Source organism: Pongo abelii, chromosome 10 (assembly GCF_028885655.2).
Source record: "Pongo abelii isolate AG06213 chromosome 10, NHGRI_mPonAbe1-v2.0_pri, whole genome shotgun sequence".
Taxonomy (NCBI): Eukaryota; Metazoa; Chordata; class Mammalia; order Primates; family Hominidae; genus Pongo; species Pongo abelii.
Genome location: NC_071995.2, coordinates 77184038 through 77206128, shown reverse-complemented (window position 1 = coordinate 77206128; position 22091 = coordinate 77184038). Strand labels below are relative to the sequence as shown.

Genomic DNA, 22091 nt, shown 5'->3' with positions numbered 1-22091 from the left:
AGAAAGGGGAAAGATACATAATTTGGGTAATAGATGGCTCCTGGGAGGGCAGAAGATACTCTCAGTGCATGCTCCTCCTCAAGTATCACTTAAAAACTCAAGAGAAAAGAAACTCAAGGTTGCTCACAGACTAGTTTAATCCTATTTTTAAAAGCAAAGTATTACCACTTTCTCTCAATGCATAATTATTTAATATCTAGCTGTCAAGAGTATAAGGCAATTTAGCCAAAATAGAAAAGCCCAAGGTATTGGGAATAACGTGATACATAAGTTTCCCTATATTTTGATGACCTCTCTTTACTTTAAGGACTCTATGAAAATAGCCATAACAGAATCTTATAGAGTTATCTATCTAGGTCCTTCTAAGTGAGAACTGCTCACACTGTCTACAGCAATGATTCCCATGGGCCATGTTTTTGTTCTAAGAACAGCTTTCCTGGCTATTGCTAATTCACTAATTCATATAGGATGAGCCTCTTATCCAAATAGAAAAATCAAATGACTTTCCTGCCAGTTTGGAATTGGAACTGAGAGATATAGAGGCATATGCTGTTGGGCCTCTAAGAGACTTCCAGAAACCTGGAGACCATGTTCCTGCTGCTGAGCTCCCTGTATTTGCTTTTGATCCCTCTCTCTTTGAGATGCTAAAGCTTAATGCTTCCTTGGGTTCTGTAGATAGCCCAGTGTCTTTTTTGATAAAAATCACTGAGATTAGCTCACATGGTTTCTATGACTTACCATTCAAAGATTCTTCATACAGTGACCAGGCCTATATTTATCCTGTGCATAATCCAAACTCTGTTTCTGAGTTTCCTTTAAAGCACTGCATTTCCCAGGCTGCTTTTGTTAGTTTACTTGTGTTCTTTATATCTGTGATTTATTTGACCCGTTTTCTGTATTTTGGCAAACTAGAGTTGAGCAGGAAAAGCAGATATATGGATTTGTAGGGTGTGGCATGGAACTCCACAGCATCCTCAAATCATACTGCTCTTGGGCCCATTCTGCATATGCTGTTTGATGTGATGTTTAGACACCTAACTCTTGATGGGTAACAGTGTCAATGCGGCCTTTCTGAACTTTAAGAACCTTAAAGAATATCCTTGACTATTAGTGTCTAAAATAACAATCAAGGGAAGTTTAAAGCTCTTCCCCACGGCTTTAACAAAGTTCTGACAAAACAGAACAGACACCTAGCAGAGTTCCCATCTCATTCTTTTCTCTAACTTTGTCTCAATACACTGGTCAATGGGCAAAGGTGACTTTGCAAGATTCCCCTATAAAATCCTGAAACCAACCCTTCCTTAAGGGAGAAGTCCGTGCTTAGTAACATTTTTCTAAGCCAAAATCATGGCAATCGATGTGATCAAGAGATTCTCTTGAGAGCAGCTGGATATTATATTCATTGAGAATTATTATTAATGCCTCTTTTTATGGTTTACTTAATGCACTGAGGTAGCGAAGCATAAAGTTCAGCAAAACCTGACAGAGATCTTTCAACCAAGTAAATTGTATGACGGTAGTAAAAAGGAGGTCAAATTATACCTATAATTACACCTCTAGACCTTATTGTAACAATCCTGGGTGGAGATAGACCTGGGTTATTAGTGACATTATGGACAACAGTAAGTTTGGTTCAGAAACTTCAGGCAAGTTTTTGATCCTACAGTGAGTAATGTTACGTAGAAAAAGAAAACTATCTTTGTTTTAAGCAAAAGGATGTCATTTTCCGTGTAAATTAAGACTGAATGCAAATAACACCACAGTTCATTCAAACAGCAATGAATTGAGGATTGCTTACATGTTTGGGGCCACTTCTTATTTTTTCTTTTAATCCATCTGGTGAACCTCAGCAACAACTGCAGGAATTGGGCACGGAGTGAAAGGAGGCTGGGTTAAAAAAAATCGTCCGTTAGATTTTCCCAGCATAATCTACCTTGGGGAACCAACAGACGTAGATATTTAATAGAAATTAATCTCTTTCTGTTATTCAGTCTTACAATGCATCATTCTAATACTGATTACACTGATGTTCTAAGATATGCTGGCAAAATGCTACTGTAATACAATTTCTTTGCTGCTAGAAATGAAAGCTCTTGAGACTGCTCTTGCTTATATAGCTGCTTCAGGTGATTACATCTTTACAAAGATGTTAATTACTCTCTGGAGACAGCTGCCCAAATTGTTAGGTGAGTAGCATAATCTGGCAGTGGATACCAAAGAGTGACTTCAAGACTATTACGGTTATTGTTTCTCACCCCTATTGAGATCTGAGCTCTACTCTGATGAATTTTGGGCAGATAGAGAAAACTTAATAAATGGTAGCCAATGAATCACCACAATGGGTTTCTAAAAGTGGATATAGACATAAGCTTTTAGCCTATTCCAAAGTTTGGGCCTGGTTTCAATGAGGTCAAAGACACAAGGCTATGCCTGGGGATTCTTGTGAAAACTTCAATTAGTGGTTCTCAGGCTTCACTGTGCATTAAGCTCCCCCTGGGAGATTTAAAAAATCCTAATGCCCAGGCTTTGGTTCAGGCCTATTTAATCAGAATCTTGGGAGTAAAACCCAGGTGTCAGTATTTTTAAAACTCCCCAGGTGATCCAGGGTGAAGTGAAGGTGGAGAATCGTTGGCTTCCATGAATTGCCCTACTGTACTCAGCATATAGACTGGGGAGCTTCAGTGCAGCAATCACAGGTGGGATGACCAATTTTCAAGAAACAAAGTGAGAGCTCTGAAAAAAAACAAAAAACAGAAACACTGCAGCATTGGGTATATTGATGGTGGAAAGCATTCGTTTCAAAAATATTGACTGGGCACAGTGGCTCACACCTGTAATCCCAGCACTTTGGGAGGCCGAGGCGGGTGGATCACGAGGTCAGGAGTTCAAGACCAGCCTGGCCAAGAAGGTAAAACCCCGTATCTACTAAAAATACAAAAAAAAAAGCCAAGTACAGTGGCAGGCATCTGTAATCCCAGCTACTCAGGCGGCTGAGGCAGGAGAATCGCTTGAACTCGGAAGGCGGAGGTTGCAGTGAGCTGAGGTCACGCCACCGCACTCCAGCCTGACAACAGAGTGAGACTCTGTCTCAAAAAAAAAAAAAAAAAAATCATCCTCAGAACAAAAGGATGCACACCAAGCGAAAACAAAAAAAAGGGAGAAGAAAAAGAAAACAAAGAAAAAGAAAAATTATGATGACACTTCTCAAGTAAATGTGAAAGAGCTAGGCAGAACAATAGGCAGACTATTCAGTGAATGTCTTACAAAGGGACAAACTACATAGACATCCACTTGTGATTCTCTCCTCAAAACTGAAGGAACAATAATATATGAGAGCAACTAATGTTTTATTTATCGTGGTTAGTGCAATTGAAATGATAAAGACTCACTTAAGTGCTTTGTTAATGTTTCAAGACACAGAGAGACTAGGCTAATTCTTACATTAAAAATTGGGTAACAATATCTCAGAAAGACTAAACTACACTGACAGGTTGATTCAGGGTGAATCTACTCAGGAAGAAATAAATATAGGGAATTTGATAAAAAGCAGTACCAAGTTGAGGAAATGCTTAAGAAAAACCACACATGTGAAGGAGTTATAAAGTTTTGGGTCACTTTATGGGCAAAGGAAACATACAACTTTTTTGTTCTGCCAACAACATACTATCATCAGAAAAAATGTTTCATAATTATTAAGTTGTGTCAGCTTTATTTTTTCTTTACCACATGCCTGGTACTCTGAACATAGTAGAAATTTAGGACAATATTTGTTGAGTATGAGAATGAAGAAAAGCATCAGACTGCTTCTAATACCAGCTGAACTCAAAGAATTTGGATACTTAAAAGCAATTGCATATTGGGTTTAGAATATTACCTTACTTTTTGAAAAGTAATATTAGATTGGGCTATATGAAATCATCATTTTTGTAGGCCAAAGAAACCAAAGTATCAGCAATTTCATATGGTTCATGTAAATACTTTTAAAATTTTGTTTGCCTTTTAAATTTTTAATGTGGCTTAAAATAAATAAATGCAGAGTGTGTTTTATTTGAAAGGTTTTCTTTCCAGAAGATAGATTCTATGGATGTGCAGTTGCTTCTAGAAAAACAAAAATGGAGTCCCAGTAGAATAGCAGAATTTCTGAATGGGCATCCATGCCAGTAAGCAACATGTAAAACAACATCACAGGACCTAATGTCATAGGCTTTATATCTTCAAGGATGGCTGCCTTGATGCATCAACTTGATTTTATCAAGAACATGAACAATGATTTTTCTGAAAGGAAAACACCAAACTCATGGAAAATAAAAATGCAAGAATTTGAACATTACTGCCTTTTCTTGCAAGATATACTTTGCGCAAATGATTACGCAGCTCAGTCAATATTTGAGAACACCTGGTTGTTCTGATAAGGAATATATTTTCGCCATCATTATGTGTCCTTTCACAGATTGGGGTTCAGGATAATTTAGGCCTGACAGTTTCATATTCTGTTTTAGAAAACAGATAAACATAATACAGGCTTTAAGTAATTAGATACAAAGCCATCAGAAGGGATGAGTTGTGGGTAGATGCACAGGGATTTTATTAGCATACAGTAGCCATCTTGTTGCTGACAAAAAAAAAAAAAAATGCCAAAGAGCAAGTGTAAAAGTTTGTAGAGAAAACAAATAGAGAATTTTCTCTGCAGTCATCATAGTACCATGAATTCTGAGGAAAGATACCTAAACACAGCTCTTACGTAAACTAAATAAGGATACACTATTCTATTTGCTTTTTTCCCCCAAGTGCCCAACTGAATGGGCGTGTGTGAGTTTTTACTTATTACACCCACATGACAACTGCAGCTCAGATACCTTACTTACTGCAACATGACAGCAAGAAGACTGCCCAAAACAATCACAGAACCTGAAGATCATTACTGCACTGCTTCTTTCTAGTGGTGCTGAATGCCAGTCTGTGCTCTGTATCTTTGAGTGGTATTTTTTAGGGGGTTTTCATGTCGTACTAGATGGTCCAATTCTGTAGGCTGACATCTTTTAAACATTTTTGGAAAACTTTTACACATGGTAAGAAATACATTTTACAGCACAATTTCATATACACAGTACAAATATACAAAGTTTCACAAAGCAATACTAATCCTCGCTGCATTTGATGTAACTTACATCCTTTATTTTTTTCTATTCTATTTTATTCAAAATGCCAATCACAAGCCCTAATTCGATTCCATGGCCATCCACTGTTTATGAAGCACTATTTAAAGTTGTATCTTAATATAGCCTCACGCTACTGACAAAGTACAAGTCAAAATAGTTTGGAAAAACCATAACTACTTTCATATCTTAGAGATAATGTTTTGAGGACTCTTTTAAATTATTGTGTATAAAGGACAATATGTGGGAGAGCTTAGCCACTTTGCCTGGGGTCACACAGAGGTGTCTGAGCATAACTGTTTCTAAAACTCTTGGATATTCCAATCCTCCACAATGAATTTGAGGTAATTGTTACCTGCTATGCAGGGCATAGGTAAAGAAGGCACTGTTCCTTTTATTTCCTTATAAGTGAACCTTCCTGACCATTAGGCTGACTTTGAGTTGGGGGAAGGGCAGTGGTATGAAAAGGAAAATGATCTTGATGAGGAGCCTGGCCCTTAACTTGCTAGGGCCCCTGATCTACATTCTGAGGCTGCAGAATAAAGGTTCCAGGAAATAATAGCTCTTCATGTAATGATACTCATTACAAAATGATCAGTCTTTTTTCAAACAGTAATTCACACAAAGCCAAATAAACTTGGCATAAAGATACTTATCCACAAAAAGAGTACAATTTTGTAAAATCTATAAATGTACAACTATCAATTTTATAAACAGCACCTAAAACCATAAGATTAGGAGAACTTGTTAGCCTAAGAAAGAGTTCAAAGAAAGGGCAAGGCTGAATGTTTGAGTTTTTCTAATCATATTTGAAAATCAAAATTATTTCTCTAGAGTTTTCTTGAATAAAAATGTCTAATCTCTAGTTTTAAATAGTGCCACATCTTTAATTCTATTCTTCTTTTACAGAAAATGATTCCAAATCATGAATTCTTCCCTTCTCTTAATTACAAATCAATGTTTACTTTTATGTATAAAATCCAAAGAAAACAAAATGAGTTATTTAGAGATCTACAATTTTAAAATCTCTGTATTAACTAACTGTAAGGTTTTTTCATTCACTGTAGGCCAAAGAGACATGATGTTTTATTACAAATTTTCTAAGAAAAAACTTCAACAAGCTTAATATAAAATATAAAGATTTGAGTTAGAAATAAGGAAGAGTTTCTGTAATAGGTTGTATGAATTTCTTCTTTAGAAGATCCTTACATATTACAAATTTGCCTAGAATCAGGCAAGAACTACATAACTTCTTAGGGGTTCTTTTAATGTTATATTTTCCCTCAAATATTCATTTAATTTTGATGATTACTTAGGATATATATTCAAGTGGAGTAAATGGAATAAAAATCAAAATAAAGAGTAAAAGTATCTCATGATTTTCATGTCATTTGTATTCATAAATTGTTAGGTAAGAATACAAATGCTGTTGTTTTGAAGTAAAAACAGTAATATATTAAGCAAGGTCGCATTCGTGAAACTGCTGTGCCTTATAAGTAAAACAAAGATTCTCATAAGGCCACATTCACTTGTTTTATTTCAATACTTTATTCCTTCATGTATTTGTCAAAGCAGCACCATCCCTTGCCTTTCGTATTTCTCTTTGACACAAGTGAGCTTGAGCTGCAGCGTGCATACCGTATTTCCCCCAAATTAGTTTCATACAGAAGTTGGATGGTTGTTGAATAACCAACACATGTGGCTGTTACTTTGCATTTTCTTTCTTTATTACATTTTCAGAATCAAAAGCAGATAAGCTCTTACACCAGCTATTGTTATCCATATCAAGGAGACACAAACACAAGATATGTGAACAAAATGAAATTTGAAATGTCAATAGGAGACACACTGTTGTAGGAAAGTACCAGATAATTAAATTTAAGAAAGAACCTAAATTTTGGACTTCTCACAATATTGTGTGATATGGCAGACACAGATAAGAATTTGTACTTAAAAACACATGCAGATATCAACTCGCATTGTCTTTTCTATAATAGAACAAATAGAACAAAGTAAATGTCTGGAAAGACAGTGTAAACCAGATAGTCGTGGTTTAAAGGTCAATAGATTGCTTGGGTTATAGTTTTTAAAGTCAGAAAAAATTACAATAATAGGAGAGTTATGGCAAAATATTTAATATATTACTTATTTACCTAGATCACCATCAGAGATTATGAACTTGTAGAGGATAGAGGCCTGCCTTTTATTTGCTCCAGGCACAACACGTGGTATATTGGAGAGTCTCAGAAACAAATGAACAATTAATACCTATTAAGCCCTCTCACAGACGCTGCTGGTGAACAGCAGGATTCACAGGCACCTAAGACATTCGGGTGCACTAGCTCATGTTCAAATACCACCCACAATCCCTCAACTGTGGTACAAAAACCCAGAAACTTATTTTCTGAAATTCAGTTTCTTCTACTTTCCTGTGAATGTTCTAAGCTCTTCTTCTATTATTTCTGCTTGTTCTATTTATGATTCAACAGGTCTGTCTATCCCCTTATCAGGCTGATATAATCTGTTTCTTCCAGTAGCCATATAGAGTTTTATACAGAGAGGATGAAGATATCTTGAGTGCACAGTGGGTGTATTTTTGGGGACATCATCTGGTCCTGATTTTAAATACAATCTATAAGAGAAGGTCTCCTGTAGCAGACATGGAAGGTTACCTTCCCAACATGTCCTAGCTTTTTCTTTGATGATGGAACCTCAGTCACAAGTAATAACTCATACTTGTCCTCTCAATTTTAGATAATACACTTCCCTTTTGCAAAGGATGGTATAGGGATGGGCATTTGCTGTAGCTCTGGAGGAAGACATTAGGGAAATCCATTGGTAGTTTTCTGGAAGATATTTTCTGTCTTCTCCCCAGTCAGAAGAGAGAGCTAACTTTAAAAAGAACCCCTTTCTCCTGCATGTTCTCCTTGCAGTGACTCTGCCTTCCTCTGTTGTCATGGGAGGATATGATGCTTGAGATGCTGCACAAAGTCTGGAAACACGGGGGATACGCCCGGAGACTCCCAGAGAGGCTGACCCAGGGTTTTGATATTAATTATCTACTGAATAAACCTTGGTACTCTCTAGAGTTGGATTTAATAAATAGATATAATAAAGTGACATAACAAATATTAATAATATTTAAGTAAATTTTATTAAGGTGTTCTTTAATTTGCTATTGAGAGTATCTTACTTCATACAAATTCTAATTTGATATCTTCATTCCAGTCTTTTTCCCTGAGGTCCAGCCTCCTATATTTTAACTGCCTTACTGGCTTCTCTTAGAAGTCCAAAGATGACCTCAAACCTAACATATAAAAACAAAATTTGTTTTCTCCTCCCCTACCCGTTTCTGTTGGAGTCTTCCCCATCAGAATAAATGGCTTCACCAAAGTGTTCAAGGAAAAACTCTAGGGTAATTATTTTGATGATTCCTTCTCTCTTATTTTCCATATTCAATTCATCAACAAGTCATATAGGTTCTACTTTTAAAACATATCTCAAGTCTATTAACTTCTCAGTAGTGTACAGCCATAAGTCTAATCAAAATTACCAACTCTGGTAGCTGCCTCACCTGGAGTACTGCAATAACTTCCTATTGTTCTATCTGCCTGTACTCTTGACATCTAAATATTGTCTTCTATACAGAAACTGTAATAAATTTTTTACAATAGTCAATCATTTTACAGCATTTTCCTATTGAAAACCCTCCAATGGCTGTTCATTACATTTGGCCGAAAATCAAAACTCCATGTCATTTCTCACAAGGCTCTGCATGATTTGATTTCCACCTAAATCTCTGACTTCACATCTCCAAGCATATTTCCTCCCTCACTCTACACCAGCCTCTGTTGTTGTGTCTTGTTCTTTATGTCTGCAATGCTCTTCCAGGAAACATTATCAAGACGCTTTTCTTCATTGCCTTTGGGATTTTACACAAAGTCATTTTCTCAATGAGGCCATTTCTGAACAATCTATGTAAATTTCACCCCATGCACATGTTAAGTTCTTGTTTTCTTCTTGGCATATATCATTAGCATACTTTACATTATATATATAATATTTATTATATATAATATAAATCTTACTATATATCTTACATTATATTGGAGAAATAGATAATAAACAAGATATATATCTATGTATCTTGATTTATTGATATAAAGATAACATAGTATATAACATAGGTATGTTTATCTTCTTTACTGTTTATTTGTTTAATATCTCATTTATTGTCTGTTTCTCCAATATAATGTAAAAACCATGATGGCAGGGATTTGGCCTGTTTTGCTCACTATTGTATCCCCCAGCACCAGGTATAATGCCTAACGCATTGTACATTTTGAAAAAAATGTTTGTTCAGTGAGTGAATTAATAAGTGACTGACTAAATGAGAGAGATGACAAGTTTGATTTCTTGACCACATAGAATCAACCTCACAAAAGTAAATATTGGTTGAATAAATAAATGGTTTGTAATGGAAAGCAGAACATCACTCCACAGTCCCATTACCTTTTCACCTGGCATGATGGTTTATGGGCTGGCTTTTATTGAGGAGTTTTGCCTCTATATTCATGAGAGATACTGGTCTATAGTATTCTTTTCTTGTATTGCCTTTGTGTGGTTTTGATATTCATGTAATTCTGTCCTCACAGAATGAGTTAGGATGTATTACCTCTGCTTCTATCTTCCGGAAGGGATTGTAGAGAACTAGTAATATCTCTTCTTTAAATGTTGAGTAAAATTCACCAGTGAACCCATCTGAGCTTAGTATAGGCTGGCTTTTTAGGGTTTATTTTATATATCCCTAATGTAAAGTAAATAGCAAATGGTAACTATGTATGTAGAGTACCGTAGGCTCAAGTAAGGTTTTATATTCCAGTAAAGAGAGGTAGCAGGGGAAGGTCATGTGTAGCCTCATGGGTTCTTGAAAGGACCTTATATCCTGTCTGGGATAAGAATGTAACTATAAAATATAACAAGAGCTGAGTAAAAAAACAGTCTCTTTGATTCAGCCTGAAACTTTATTTGTCTTTTTTTCCCCCACATCTTGAAAATGTCTAACTAATGTTCTGGGCATAGCCTATGAGGTCTTTTAGCCAACATGTGACCTCATGAGCCCATCAGCCTCAGAGTACTTCTCCTTTGTGAGAGATGTATCTTTTTGTCTAGAAAACACACACCATTTTGAATTAAAGTGTACTTTATGAATGCATATTTCTTTTGGAGAGGACACAGACTCATTAAAAGAAATGTTCCTCATGCTTAGAAAGGGTGCCTCCTCATTTGTACTGATCATAATGATATAATGCCTTCACAGTGGTGTTTGTCAAAGACTGCTTCCTGGTGCATAAACTGGCTCTAAAAGTTGCAAACAAATAGTGGAATGTTTTGAACGATGGAAGCATCTGAAATTTAAGGTGACCATAGTGAAGGACAGTATTCATTCAGATATAAGCCCTTTATTGGATATGAGCCCTTTATTAAAAGAAAGTTTTATTATTTCATAGTCATGCTTCATAAAACTTTAGTATTTCTCAGTTCTGCATCGTGACTATCTTTAATAAGAGATATCAGAAACACTGAGGCAATTTTCCACCTGTTTTCTGAGACTGACAATACTGATGACATTTTTGGAAAGAAGAAAGGTATGTATCTAATCCTTCATGTATATGGAGAACAGCTCATCACAGTCCAGAATTCTATTATAGAGGGACATACAAATAGATACATATTCTGTTTCACAAACTAAATTTCAACATACATATCAAATAAATAGATGATTTATATTCCAGAACAAAAATATGTAGTTTCAGGACATGAATGAAAAGCCTTTCTTAATGTGGAAAAACACTTTTCCCCTGTCAGGAGAAATGTGAATTTCATTAAATATAAACAAGAATGGCTAGCATTAGAAACCAAATAATCTTTGTTTTGGAGATATAATTGTTAATTAATAAATATATTTATTTTTAACTTCTGAAGTGTAAATAAAAGGCAAGGATAATTTTCAGTTAGTAAAATATGTTAGCTAAAACACTGCAAAAATTGTAACCATGAAAGAAATTGTTGTCACTGTTTCATCAAAAAAAACTACTGACTAATAAAAGAATTTGGGGGAAAACACAATAGATGTTTTTAAACTGTCATGTGTTCTAAGGCATCAGAGATCTACAAACTAATGGTTTATCAGAGATATACAAAAAGAAAATGGAACAACTGTTACATAGCAATAAAATTATGATGAACACAGAGATTATTTTTATAAGGTCAGCTTTAGGCACATAAATCATCTTCACTATTCACCAGCGACATTTCTTTCAGTAGCAAAACACAAATTTAGATTTTCAGTTTGAATGTACTTCCTAGTTAGAAGAAACTGGTGGGGAAATACTGGCCTGTGTGTTCATAACATAATGGAATCTGATAAAACCTGATAAGTTTTGAATACTAGGTTACATAAAAAGCAGGCAAAACTGCATATAACTTTTATAGTGGTATATAATTTCTCTTTCCTTCTGTTTTTATTTTTCCCTCCTTCAAAGTGCTTTTCTAAAGAAAAGGACAAAGTTGTTGGTAAATAAAAATAGATTAATGAACATTTTCCTAACTACAGTTTATTGGATGAATACTGTTTGAAATTGCTTCTTTTGTTGATTTAAATAGATTAAATAAAGGGAACATTTGGTACCCAAAATCAACTTGAAGCATACTGATCATAAACCAATTTATAAAGTTCTATTCAAGACACTAAACTATGAAACAGAATTTCCTTACATTTATACTCAGAATTTAACCAGCAGTATATAAGAAGTCCCCAAATTTTTAGAATTAACAGTCCTAAAAGAACATAAAGAATTTATTATCATGTCTTCTACTTGGAATGTGCCCATTAACATGAAGGGGGTTCATGAGCAATGGTGATCAGGGTGACAATTCTGTCCCCAGAGAGGCACTTTCCTGGATGTCATCAGATAGTGGTCATTTCTCCTTCTATGTAACATAAAAACAACCACTAACCCCAAATGATTAGTCTGATTGTTCTATGTATTCAACTGCCACCTTGAAGGGGAGTCATTTTAGAAAGAATATGCTCTTCTTTCTTAGATTCTCCCTTGCTTACAGTTAAATAACAAAATCGTATAATAACTCATCACCTAGAAAATTGTGATAGTGTTCATATTTCAGAAATTTAGGTTTATTATACTAAGTACAGTTTTAATACTTATCTATAAATATATGAGAATTGGGAGGTAATACAGTGGAGTAGTTCTTCATTGTTAAACAGAACTGTATTATGATTGTTCACAAAAGATAAATAGCTGTCTTTTAAAAAAAATCAAGAAGAAATGTCAACATTCTCTTCTCAGAATATTGCATTATGTCATTCGTTGTTCTTTCCTACAATTTCAGTAAGTTTCTTTTTGGTTCTCAGTATACAATGTGTCTTGTAATGGTATATATTTACTTTAATTCCACACTTGATGCATCTTTCTTTTTTCTCATTTTAGCATCTTGAACTTATTTTCTTACAAGATTATGTCACAAACTATAAATAACTGCGGTTTTGTTGCTCTTTCCACCTTCCTGTTAATTCTCTTTCTATTGTGGGACCTAAATTTGAGCCCAAGTCTCTAACGAAGTGACCATACCCAGAATTATTTTTGTTATGTTTCTATTTAAATACCTTAGAATAATGTTTATTTTTAACATTAGCATATTGTCAACTTGTCAGCTATTGTGAACCAAAAACTCCATTTAATTTTCTGTATATTTGATAGCAAATTATAATTCATCTTTATGTGTGTTTCTTCCATGAATATAAATATTTAATATATTTTCCATTCAATTAAATTCTATTCTTCATTGTTTTCTAATTTGTAATTATCTAAACTAACTTCTAATTTTTATTTGTAAATAGACACATTAGGTTTTTCTTGTTGAGTTGTAGGATTTCTTTATATATTCTGGATATTAAATCCTCATCATAACAACTAAAAAATAACAATTTACAAGATCAATGACCAAAAAGCAAGAGAAAAAATCTCATAATGCTATATAAAATGCATGTTTTATTCACTTTTCTGTAGGTATATTATACTTTAGCCAATAGGTTAATAAATAAAATACATTGTGGTATTTGTGCCATAAAAAATAAACAAAATAGTGTGATGTTCCCTTCCCTGCACATGTAACCTAAAACTTAAAGTATAAAAATAATAAAATAAAAAAATTAAAAAAAAAACAAAGTAGGCATATTGCAATGGTAAATATACCACTGTGTTGCTAGGGTGCTCTGAATTTTTAATTTCTTGATAAATTGTCCAGGGAATTAAAAACCATCACAGGTATGTAAGGGCTGTAATTGTTTTGAGAAGTTTTAAAATCTAAGATGGAATAAAAGGATTTATACAAATTTCTTAATAATTATCTTGGTAATTTGTCTTGGTGGTTGGTCTGTCTCTAGACGCTACTAAGATTTGCCCTAGATAAAGGCATACTCGATACAATATATATTCTCTGTATCTTGGTGAAACTGTGGTTGTAAATATTTAGTTCTGAAAACTATTATTCTTGGATTCACTGAATGAAAAGGACAGTATTATTAATTGATTATTGCTAAGGACCAAACTTTTTATTGGCACATCTTTATGTATCAAATTTTTGAAATTTTAATGATGTCAGAGAGGTGCCCTTTTAACAGCTAGTTAAGTTCCCTAAGATATAGAAACTTTACACTGCCTTGATTCTTTACTTTTGCAGTTATCTAAACTCTTACATCGCTATTCTTCTTAGCAATAACTTCAAACGTGAAATTTTTATGTTCCCTTAAGATTATTCTTTTAGTTCTTCTTGAGCCATCATCAGATGTAACCTATTGCATTTTCAAGATGTGTATTCAGACATTTATATGTGTACACATGTAAATGACTATCCTGTTCTAATATCCTGGAATAGTGTGAAAAATTTATAAACAATTTAGGGCTAAACCTTTATACCATCTTTGTGCCAAGTACATATAGTAAATGTAGAATGGTTAAGCTAGAGATCTTAGAGGAGGTTGTTAGGATAATTGGAATAAGTTCTTGCCAGATAGTTTATGATCATTGACAATTTAATACAGAAAATGCATTCCAATGTGTAGAAATGGGACACTTAATCACTGGAAAATGTAATTAAGAGAAATCTCATGATAAGAAAAGATGCCTTTGAGGCCTGGGCTGTGAGGTATTTGATTTGGGCTGTGAGTTATTTGATTCCATAATGGCCACATTGGAGCCACTCTGGTATTACTTACGTCTGGCTATATGGATTAAATTTCTCAGGCAATTCATCTTATCTAATATGTAAATTTATGAATTTATTTGTTCCTTTCACTTAAGATGATGGAAAATCTTAAAAGAGTTAAAATAGTGGATTATATTAATTTGAGGGCAATGTTGAAAACAGTAAGAATCAAGTAGGCTAAAATGAAGAGTAGGATTACTGACTGAAAAGAAAAACTTGGAAGAAGAAAATTTAGACAAAAATACAATTAAAGTTAGTGAATAAACAAAATTTTGGTGGGTCTTATTATTTATATATTTGTTCCTTGTTAATAGTCTACCTCTCTACTAGAAGGTAGTCCCCATGAGGACAGGGGCCTGGACTAGAGGGTTTGAAGAATAACTGACATTGTAGATGCTTAATAAAATCATTGAAGAAACAAAGGTATGAACTCAGGCTGCATGATGGATAAGATTTGTTGGATCAGGGAGGTGTAGGAGACAAAAATTGATTGATTGGAAACTTAAGTGTAGGAAATATTATCAAGCAAGTTTATATGTGAGTATAACTATGATATAGCATCAGTTATAAATTTTGAGGTATCACTTCTACGCTTTGGGGTAACAAAACTGTTTAGAAAATTCACACAAGGCTGTGAGACCATACCATCATCCTCTTCTTAAGCCCAGGTTTTTATAGTAGCTTTCAGAAGCTGCCAAATAGAGATTCAGGTAACTCAACACAGGCATTGACCATTTCTGCCATAAGACACTTCTTTCAATGTTGCCAAAACTCATCCTTTGCTCTTGTTTCTTGAAAATGGAACATAAAGGAGGGGTGCTTGATATTGAAAAATTCCTCTAAACAACTTTCTTCAATAAAAGATGAACCATTATTTTTTCCCAATCTTACTCACCTGTCTCTCCAGTAGAATTTCTAGAGTTAAAAGGGATTTTAGAAACTTACATGATGACCTTCTGTACTTCAATCTAACTAGTAATGGAGATTTATACTTTTATTTCACTGAAAATTACAGTTGATGAAGAATTATGGGCCATTTTTCCAGGATGCCTTTCTAACTTCTTGCTTCTTATACCATAGATTAGCCTAGTCATGAGATATATCAGCTCAAAAAGAGCTATATATTGCAGGTCTTCAATTTGAATGTAGAATTTTTATCATGAGCAAATAGTTCTATTTTTTCCATCTCTAAAAATTGTTTTTAAGGTTAAATGGAAGTGATGGGGGCTCTACTTAGGGCTGCTAAGACCTCCTTAAAATCAGAAGAATAGAGGAACAAGACAGATACCTCCTTTTTTTGCACTTTCTTCTCTGGGTTATCCACACTCCTAGCCCTCCGTCCCTAGGCATGGATTCCACCTGTTCCCTTCAACTATCCAAATTTAAGAAACAGAAAATAAATGAGAAATGGTAAAATACAAGATACTAAAATTCAAATACAACAAAATATTCTTTGTGTCCTAATGTCTGGGCTAAAAGTAACAAAATTTGCATAGTGCTGACTACATAGTAGGTATTCAATAAATATTTCATAAATTAAATGAACAACTGTGCACACAAAGGCAGCAAATTGGTAAATTTGGTTCACTTGATGCTGAATTTTCAGAAAGAAACAAAGGGTAGAATTCCTTAGAAAGTGGAACTCAATAAAACCTTGAGTAAGGAGTTAATCCACGCAGAGAAAAAGCCATTGGTAGAAGGCCAAAGATTCATTAGCTCTCCCTTCACTCCATTAGTTGGCACTCACTGAGTTAGCATGCATGCTTGCTCACTATCTCTCCTTACCATTTCCTCTACACAGCTGCTTTCTAAATGGATATGTAACAGCATAGTTACCTATTCATTTTAAAAGAATTAAGGCTGGTCGTGGTGGCTCTCGCCTGTAATCTCAGAACTTTGGGAGGCCAAGGTTGTGGATCACCTGAGGTCAGGAGTTTTTGACCAGCCTGGCCAACATGGAGAAACCCCATCTCTACTAAAAGTACAAAATTAGCTGGGCGTGGTGGCTCACGCCTGTAATCCCAGCTACTCAGGAGGCTGAGGCAGGAGAATCATTTGAACCTGGGAGTTGAAGGTTGCAGTGAGCCAGGATCATGCCATTGCACTCCAGCCTGCGCAACATGAGCAAAACTCCATCTCAAAAAAAACAAAGAAACAAAAAAACAAACAAAAACAAAAACAAAAAACCATTGAATACACCTGTTCTTCTGGATTATAAACATACCATTTATGAGCAAATTTTCTTTTTAATAGCTAGTTCAATGCTGTTGGCCACTCATGCTTGAGATCCTTTTGCCTTTCATTTTCTAAATCTACCCAGCATCTCTCGCTCCATCTCCCTCTGCCCCCCTGCTCAGGGGAATACCGTTCATGCTATAACCCCACTTTCTCTGTGTTTTAGAAAAATATCCTACCCTCTCTTTTAATTTCTCATTTATTTGTAAGCAAATTTACTTTCCTTTAGCATTGATATTCAAAGTAAATATATAAAGTAATATTTTTGGTCTAATTGGCTTAATTTTGAGGATCATATAGTATTGTTTTCAATGATTCTTCCCTTCAATTTCTAGTTTTATAACTTATGTAATTTTACTATAATGTTGTGGATTTCATAAAATTGAATCTGGGCATGAAACAGCATTTATAGTATTCTTTATATTTGAAAATAAGTTTTGAGTCCCAAATATCTAACTTCTAAATGAAACTTTTGAAACACAACCCAATTAAAGTAGTGTCTGTCCATAATCTAAATACAATCTTCAAAACTAGCTGAAAACAAAAGATTTTTCATACATAAAATGATTCTTATGAACGTAGAAACAATTTAAATTATTCCAGTCTTTTCAGGACATATTTAGTTTACAAAGTAAGTTAACCTACAAACCTAAGATTTTGACCATTTTCCCTTTTTAGACCTTGTCTCCATGGAGTCAGCTATGTAGGAAGCAAAAATTAATTTTATGGGTCAAACATTCTCTGTAGTCTTTCTACTAGAACTAATGTAGATTTTTGCTGCCTTTCAGTGCCTGAGGTAATCACGACACTGTCTTTTCATGGTTCAGAAGACAGTTCTTTGTGCCCTAACTCGCATTGGAATGTATACTTACTTTAGAGTTTGGTATATTAAATTGGCAAACATGTCTTACTTGTCACACTGAGAAAATATTCTTATTAAGATTAGATAATATGGAAATATTCATTTATGAAAAAATGGAAAAATCTCAGCCCAAAGAATTCAATTTAGTTGTATTAATAAAGCATCTTCTGAAAGTAAGACACTCATGTAATTCATTTAAATGGAAACCATAACAAAAAGATAGGTTGAAATTCTTTAAAAAGTGGTGTTTATTAGATATATAAAATATTAAAGATAGACTTGTTATTTACAAAGCTTTGTAAAACTAAAGATTCAAATATGAAAATACTAATGAGTTATACAAATTATAAATTTAATATCTTTTACCATTATAAATATCATTCATTATTTGGCAACTTGGAAAAAGCTTTTAGATAACAGACATCCATATCCTTAATTAACACTAAATATTAAAATTTTAATTTAAGATATTTAAAACTCATATTAAAAGTGAAATAAACAACCTAGAATGCTTTGTGCAGCCAAGTAATGAAAACATGTAGAAAAAAATTAAAATTAAAATTTAACTTGATTTTGGTGTTTTTATTTTTCATATCAGTTATACATCTAGTTTTACAATGCTTTTCTGTCAGTTGTTTCCTTGCTCTCATTTTGTAGAGCAGTGGTTATTACACTTTGGAGTACATTATAATCACCTAATATGTATATTTTAAATGCTGGTCCTAGGGCCTACTCCCAAAGATTCTGACTTAAGTCTGGCATGGACCTCAGAACATATATTTTTGTAGGTTGGCTTTAGACCACATTTTGAGATGTTTCTCATAATAGTTGTAGGACAGAAGATGAAAATGTTCCTAAAAGACATTAATGTAGAAGAGAACAAAATGGAAATATTTTAAGTTCTGTATGGTAAGAATCATACTGCAAGGACATTAGGCACCTGCCTTTCATTGTAAAATGATTAAAATATCCAATATAAATTAGTACTGTGGCAATTATTTCCTAGAAAACTGAAGTACTATCAATACTGGGTATATGCATTTCCAGAATCACTTTGTTTAAAAAGAAATCCATGTAAAGAAATAATGATAATTTGAAAAAAGTGTTTCAACAATAAAAACTGTGATCCTGCAATGTGGTATCTTACTCCAAGAGATAGGAGAAAGTTCTAGTACTGAAATAATTTATTCCTAAAAGGTGAAAAACATTATGATCCAGTATAGCATAAGCCTATAGGTACATCTACTTAATAAGTAGGTTAATTTTATAGGAATATATAGTTGGTATATTTCTATGTATTTTTGTATTGGTGACCCACTGTAGCAAACTTCCTCAGGGAAAAGAAAGTCTAAGATAGAAGTAGTAAAACAGAGTCTTAAAGACGGAGCTTCACACTGTAACACTATTTCTCCTGTATACAGTGGAAGTAAAGTGAAAGGCTATTCTTTAGAAATCCAAACTTCTGTAGTATGGGACTCCAAATAAAGATCATGAGATAATCTAATCACCTCACATTTACTTCATAGAATTGTGTGTATGCCTAATAAAAGTGTGTTAGAAATGACTTAGACCAAAGGAGTAATTTGATTGGTTAATGAAGAGTCTAAGAATGATAATTGAATTTGATGGAATTCGTTAGTTAAGACATTCAAACAGATACTTTACAATCGCAATTATGTACTCTAACATATGTAATAGTCACAGTGTGATATATGTACTTCACTGTTGAATTAGCCATATATGAAAGAATGAGACACAGCATGGTACAAAGAAACATCAGTCTGAGACAAATTCTGCTCTCCCCTCTAGCCCCTCACCCAATATTAGTGCTAAAATATCTGTGCAGCAGGCCACAAAAGCACAGAGGCAGATGCCATGGCATATTCTTTTAGAATGCAAGACTGCTCAAGATCATCTACAGATAATGAACCATGACAACTTTGGATTTGATAGAGTACAAAATGACATTGGGAGAAAGCAAACATGTTATACAAGGAGCCAGTGCCCCACCAACGAAACCAGCATTTCAAAAACATTAATAATAGTAATAATTTCAGAAGATGTGACAAACACTAATTTCCTCTTAATATCACAAAGATTTTTAAAGAGGTACAGTTCTTCAATCTTCAGCACAAATACTACCCTTCCCCCCGCCAGCCCCGCCGCCACATATAAAAAGATGTGGATGGATAAAGGAGGTTGATCATCAACAAAATGTGTCAAAAATGTGTTTTTTCCAAATACCTTAATCAGACCGTTCCAGTGCAATTTCCAGGAATGAGGCAGTAGACAAATGAGCAGTCTTCCAATCTGAGTCCAGGCGTTTGTTCAAGCTCTTCCTAGTTCTTGCTAGCTCTTGCTAGTTTTCCTGTTTTCCCTTGAGAGAGAGAGAATAATAGAAAGAATCTGTGAAAATGCTAGCCTGCAACTCTGCACATTGACTGGGTATAGACTTCTGTTTATTGACTGGGTATAGACTTCTGCTTATGCAGCCCATTCATTATTCACATCCTGCTCTAGCTTCCTCAATTCCTGGTTGTGCTGGGTGCTCCAGGCTAAGAACCAATAGGTATGAATCATGCTGACATTTAAAAAAAATCTAGAAGAATAAACATTTTGAAAGAGCAACTTTTTCATATCATTCTGACATCTTCTGTTCAATGGCATCGGTCTATAGAGGAGAAATAGCCTGTGCTGCCACAGAAGACACCCAGTGGAATTACCAACAGCAAGGAATTATCTAAGCAATTCACACTTTGCTTTGCTAACAAGACTCTATGTTAGGATACTGGAGTGCTATCCTTTTCTGGCAATGTTCTCCTACCTTTTCAGAATTATTGAAAAGCTAACTGAGTCTATTTTGATTTGTGAATCTCTTTGTGAGCAACAGCAGCTGCAGCAGTGCTAATAAAAAGGAAAGACATTGCTATTTACCTAGGAAGAACTTTGAAATACTGCACATACTAAAGCATCTGGGTGGTAGGGAAGCTCTATCAAATACTTTAATATTCCCTTCCTTCCTCACTTTCTTTTCCCTTTCGGGTTCCCTTCCTCTCGCCTTTCTTTTACATTTTTTTCTCTTCTTTTTTCCCCATTCTTTCTTTTAAAAATTTTTTCTGTTCTCTTTAATGCACTCCCTATTGCATTCATCTACTTTTTTGATATAAAACTGCAAAAAATTTTGCCCCATATTTCTACTATCTCATATTTGATGGTTGAAAGTAATAATTTCTGAATGTGGAATCTCTAAAAAACTGAGTTATAAAGTAGCATAATTCTTTTACAAATATAAAAACACAGGTAGACAGAATTCACGTTATCAGCTGAATCCTGTAGACCAATTAAGAATTGAGGCTTTGCATAGTAGAACATACATTAAAATCATATTGTATACCACTAGTTTATAAAATTTGTCATTTGTTAATTGAAAGAAATAAATTATAAAAAAGAATTTAGGTTTTGTCGATTCCAGTGACTCCAATACAAATCACATCATTCTACTGTCTTTACAGTTTAGTTTTCAACTCTCCAGAGGAAGCTGACATGGCAACACTGTTATTTGAAGATTTGAGTTTTCCTACTACAAGATAAATGAATACATAATCCCCTACAGCTTTCATTATATTCTGAATAGAATTTTATATTTCCTCTGCAGTTATTAAACCGTTCTCTTTGCCAACCAGTGGATTGGAATCATTCTGGCATAAATCCATATAGAAAAACATGGGAATTTACAGGGTTTGGGAAAACTTAAGTCCTTAGTTTAAAGGAACAGATTCTTCACAAGAGAGTTTTATTCCCTGAGTGGCTTCTGAGCAACATTTTGCCTGGCTGATACAGACAAGAAATAGTTGACTCCAGCTCAGGCTGCTTTTAATACTTCTTTACTATCTGTGATTTATTTAATGAATGTTAATTGTCTATTTTAAACTTTTTTTTTCTTTTTGGCCAGGTCTTGGGGATAAAAAAGAGAAAAGATAGGTTCATGCCTCTAAAAAAGTTGGGGCGACATATATGGAAATAAAATAAAATATTTTTATAAATTGATAAGTGTCATGGTGTAAATTTGGGATATGCTAGTCAGTGAGGAAAGATTCTTCCAATCCTCAAAAATAATTCTAATTTCTTACTCTAAAAAACACAGAAAACATCACCAACACTGTTTGTTTGCTGTGTATGTGCGTGTCCTTTAGAATACTGAGCATGAGATGATTAAACAATAATGCCCTGAGGTATTGCTATCCGGGATTATTTAATGGTTTTACCCATTTGTGATTTTTCATAATTGAATTTTTTTCAACAGTGATTCCAAGCATAAAGTGGCTTCACCTCAACTCCCTGAAAGTGTTTTAAACCTTTCTCCCATGGCTACAAGTCCCAGAAAGTATCTTATTCTTCAGAGGGAATGGCCACCAGAATCAGATTCTACATGTTAGAGAAAATACATGAGTTAGTAATACATACCCATTCTAGAAGCCAAATAGCAAAGATTAAAAACCATCTGTCATTGGGACTACGAGCTTACAAGCAAGCACAGCAGACTTCCAGCA

General features: G+C 34.2%; 1 protein-coding gene across 6 annotated transcripts in view; it reads right to left on the bottom strand.

Moving 5' to 3' along the window:
- Positions 1-22091, bottom strand: part of SYT1 (synaptotagmin 1) — a 590207-nt gene that overhangs the window by 454793 nt on the left and 113323 nt on the right. For 5 of the 6 annotated variants that reach the window (XM_024256352.3, XM_054526599.2, XM_054526598.2 and 2 more), the window contains 1 exon segment: positions 19786-19918. The gene's annotated coding sequence lies outside the window, so the exon portion shown is untranslated. 6 annotated transcript variants of the gene reach the window in all.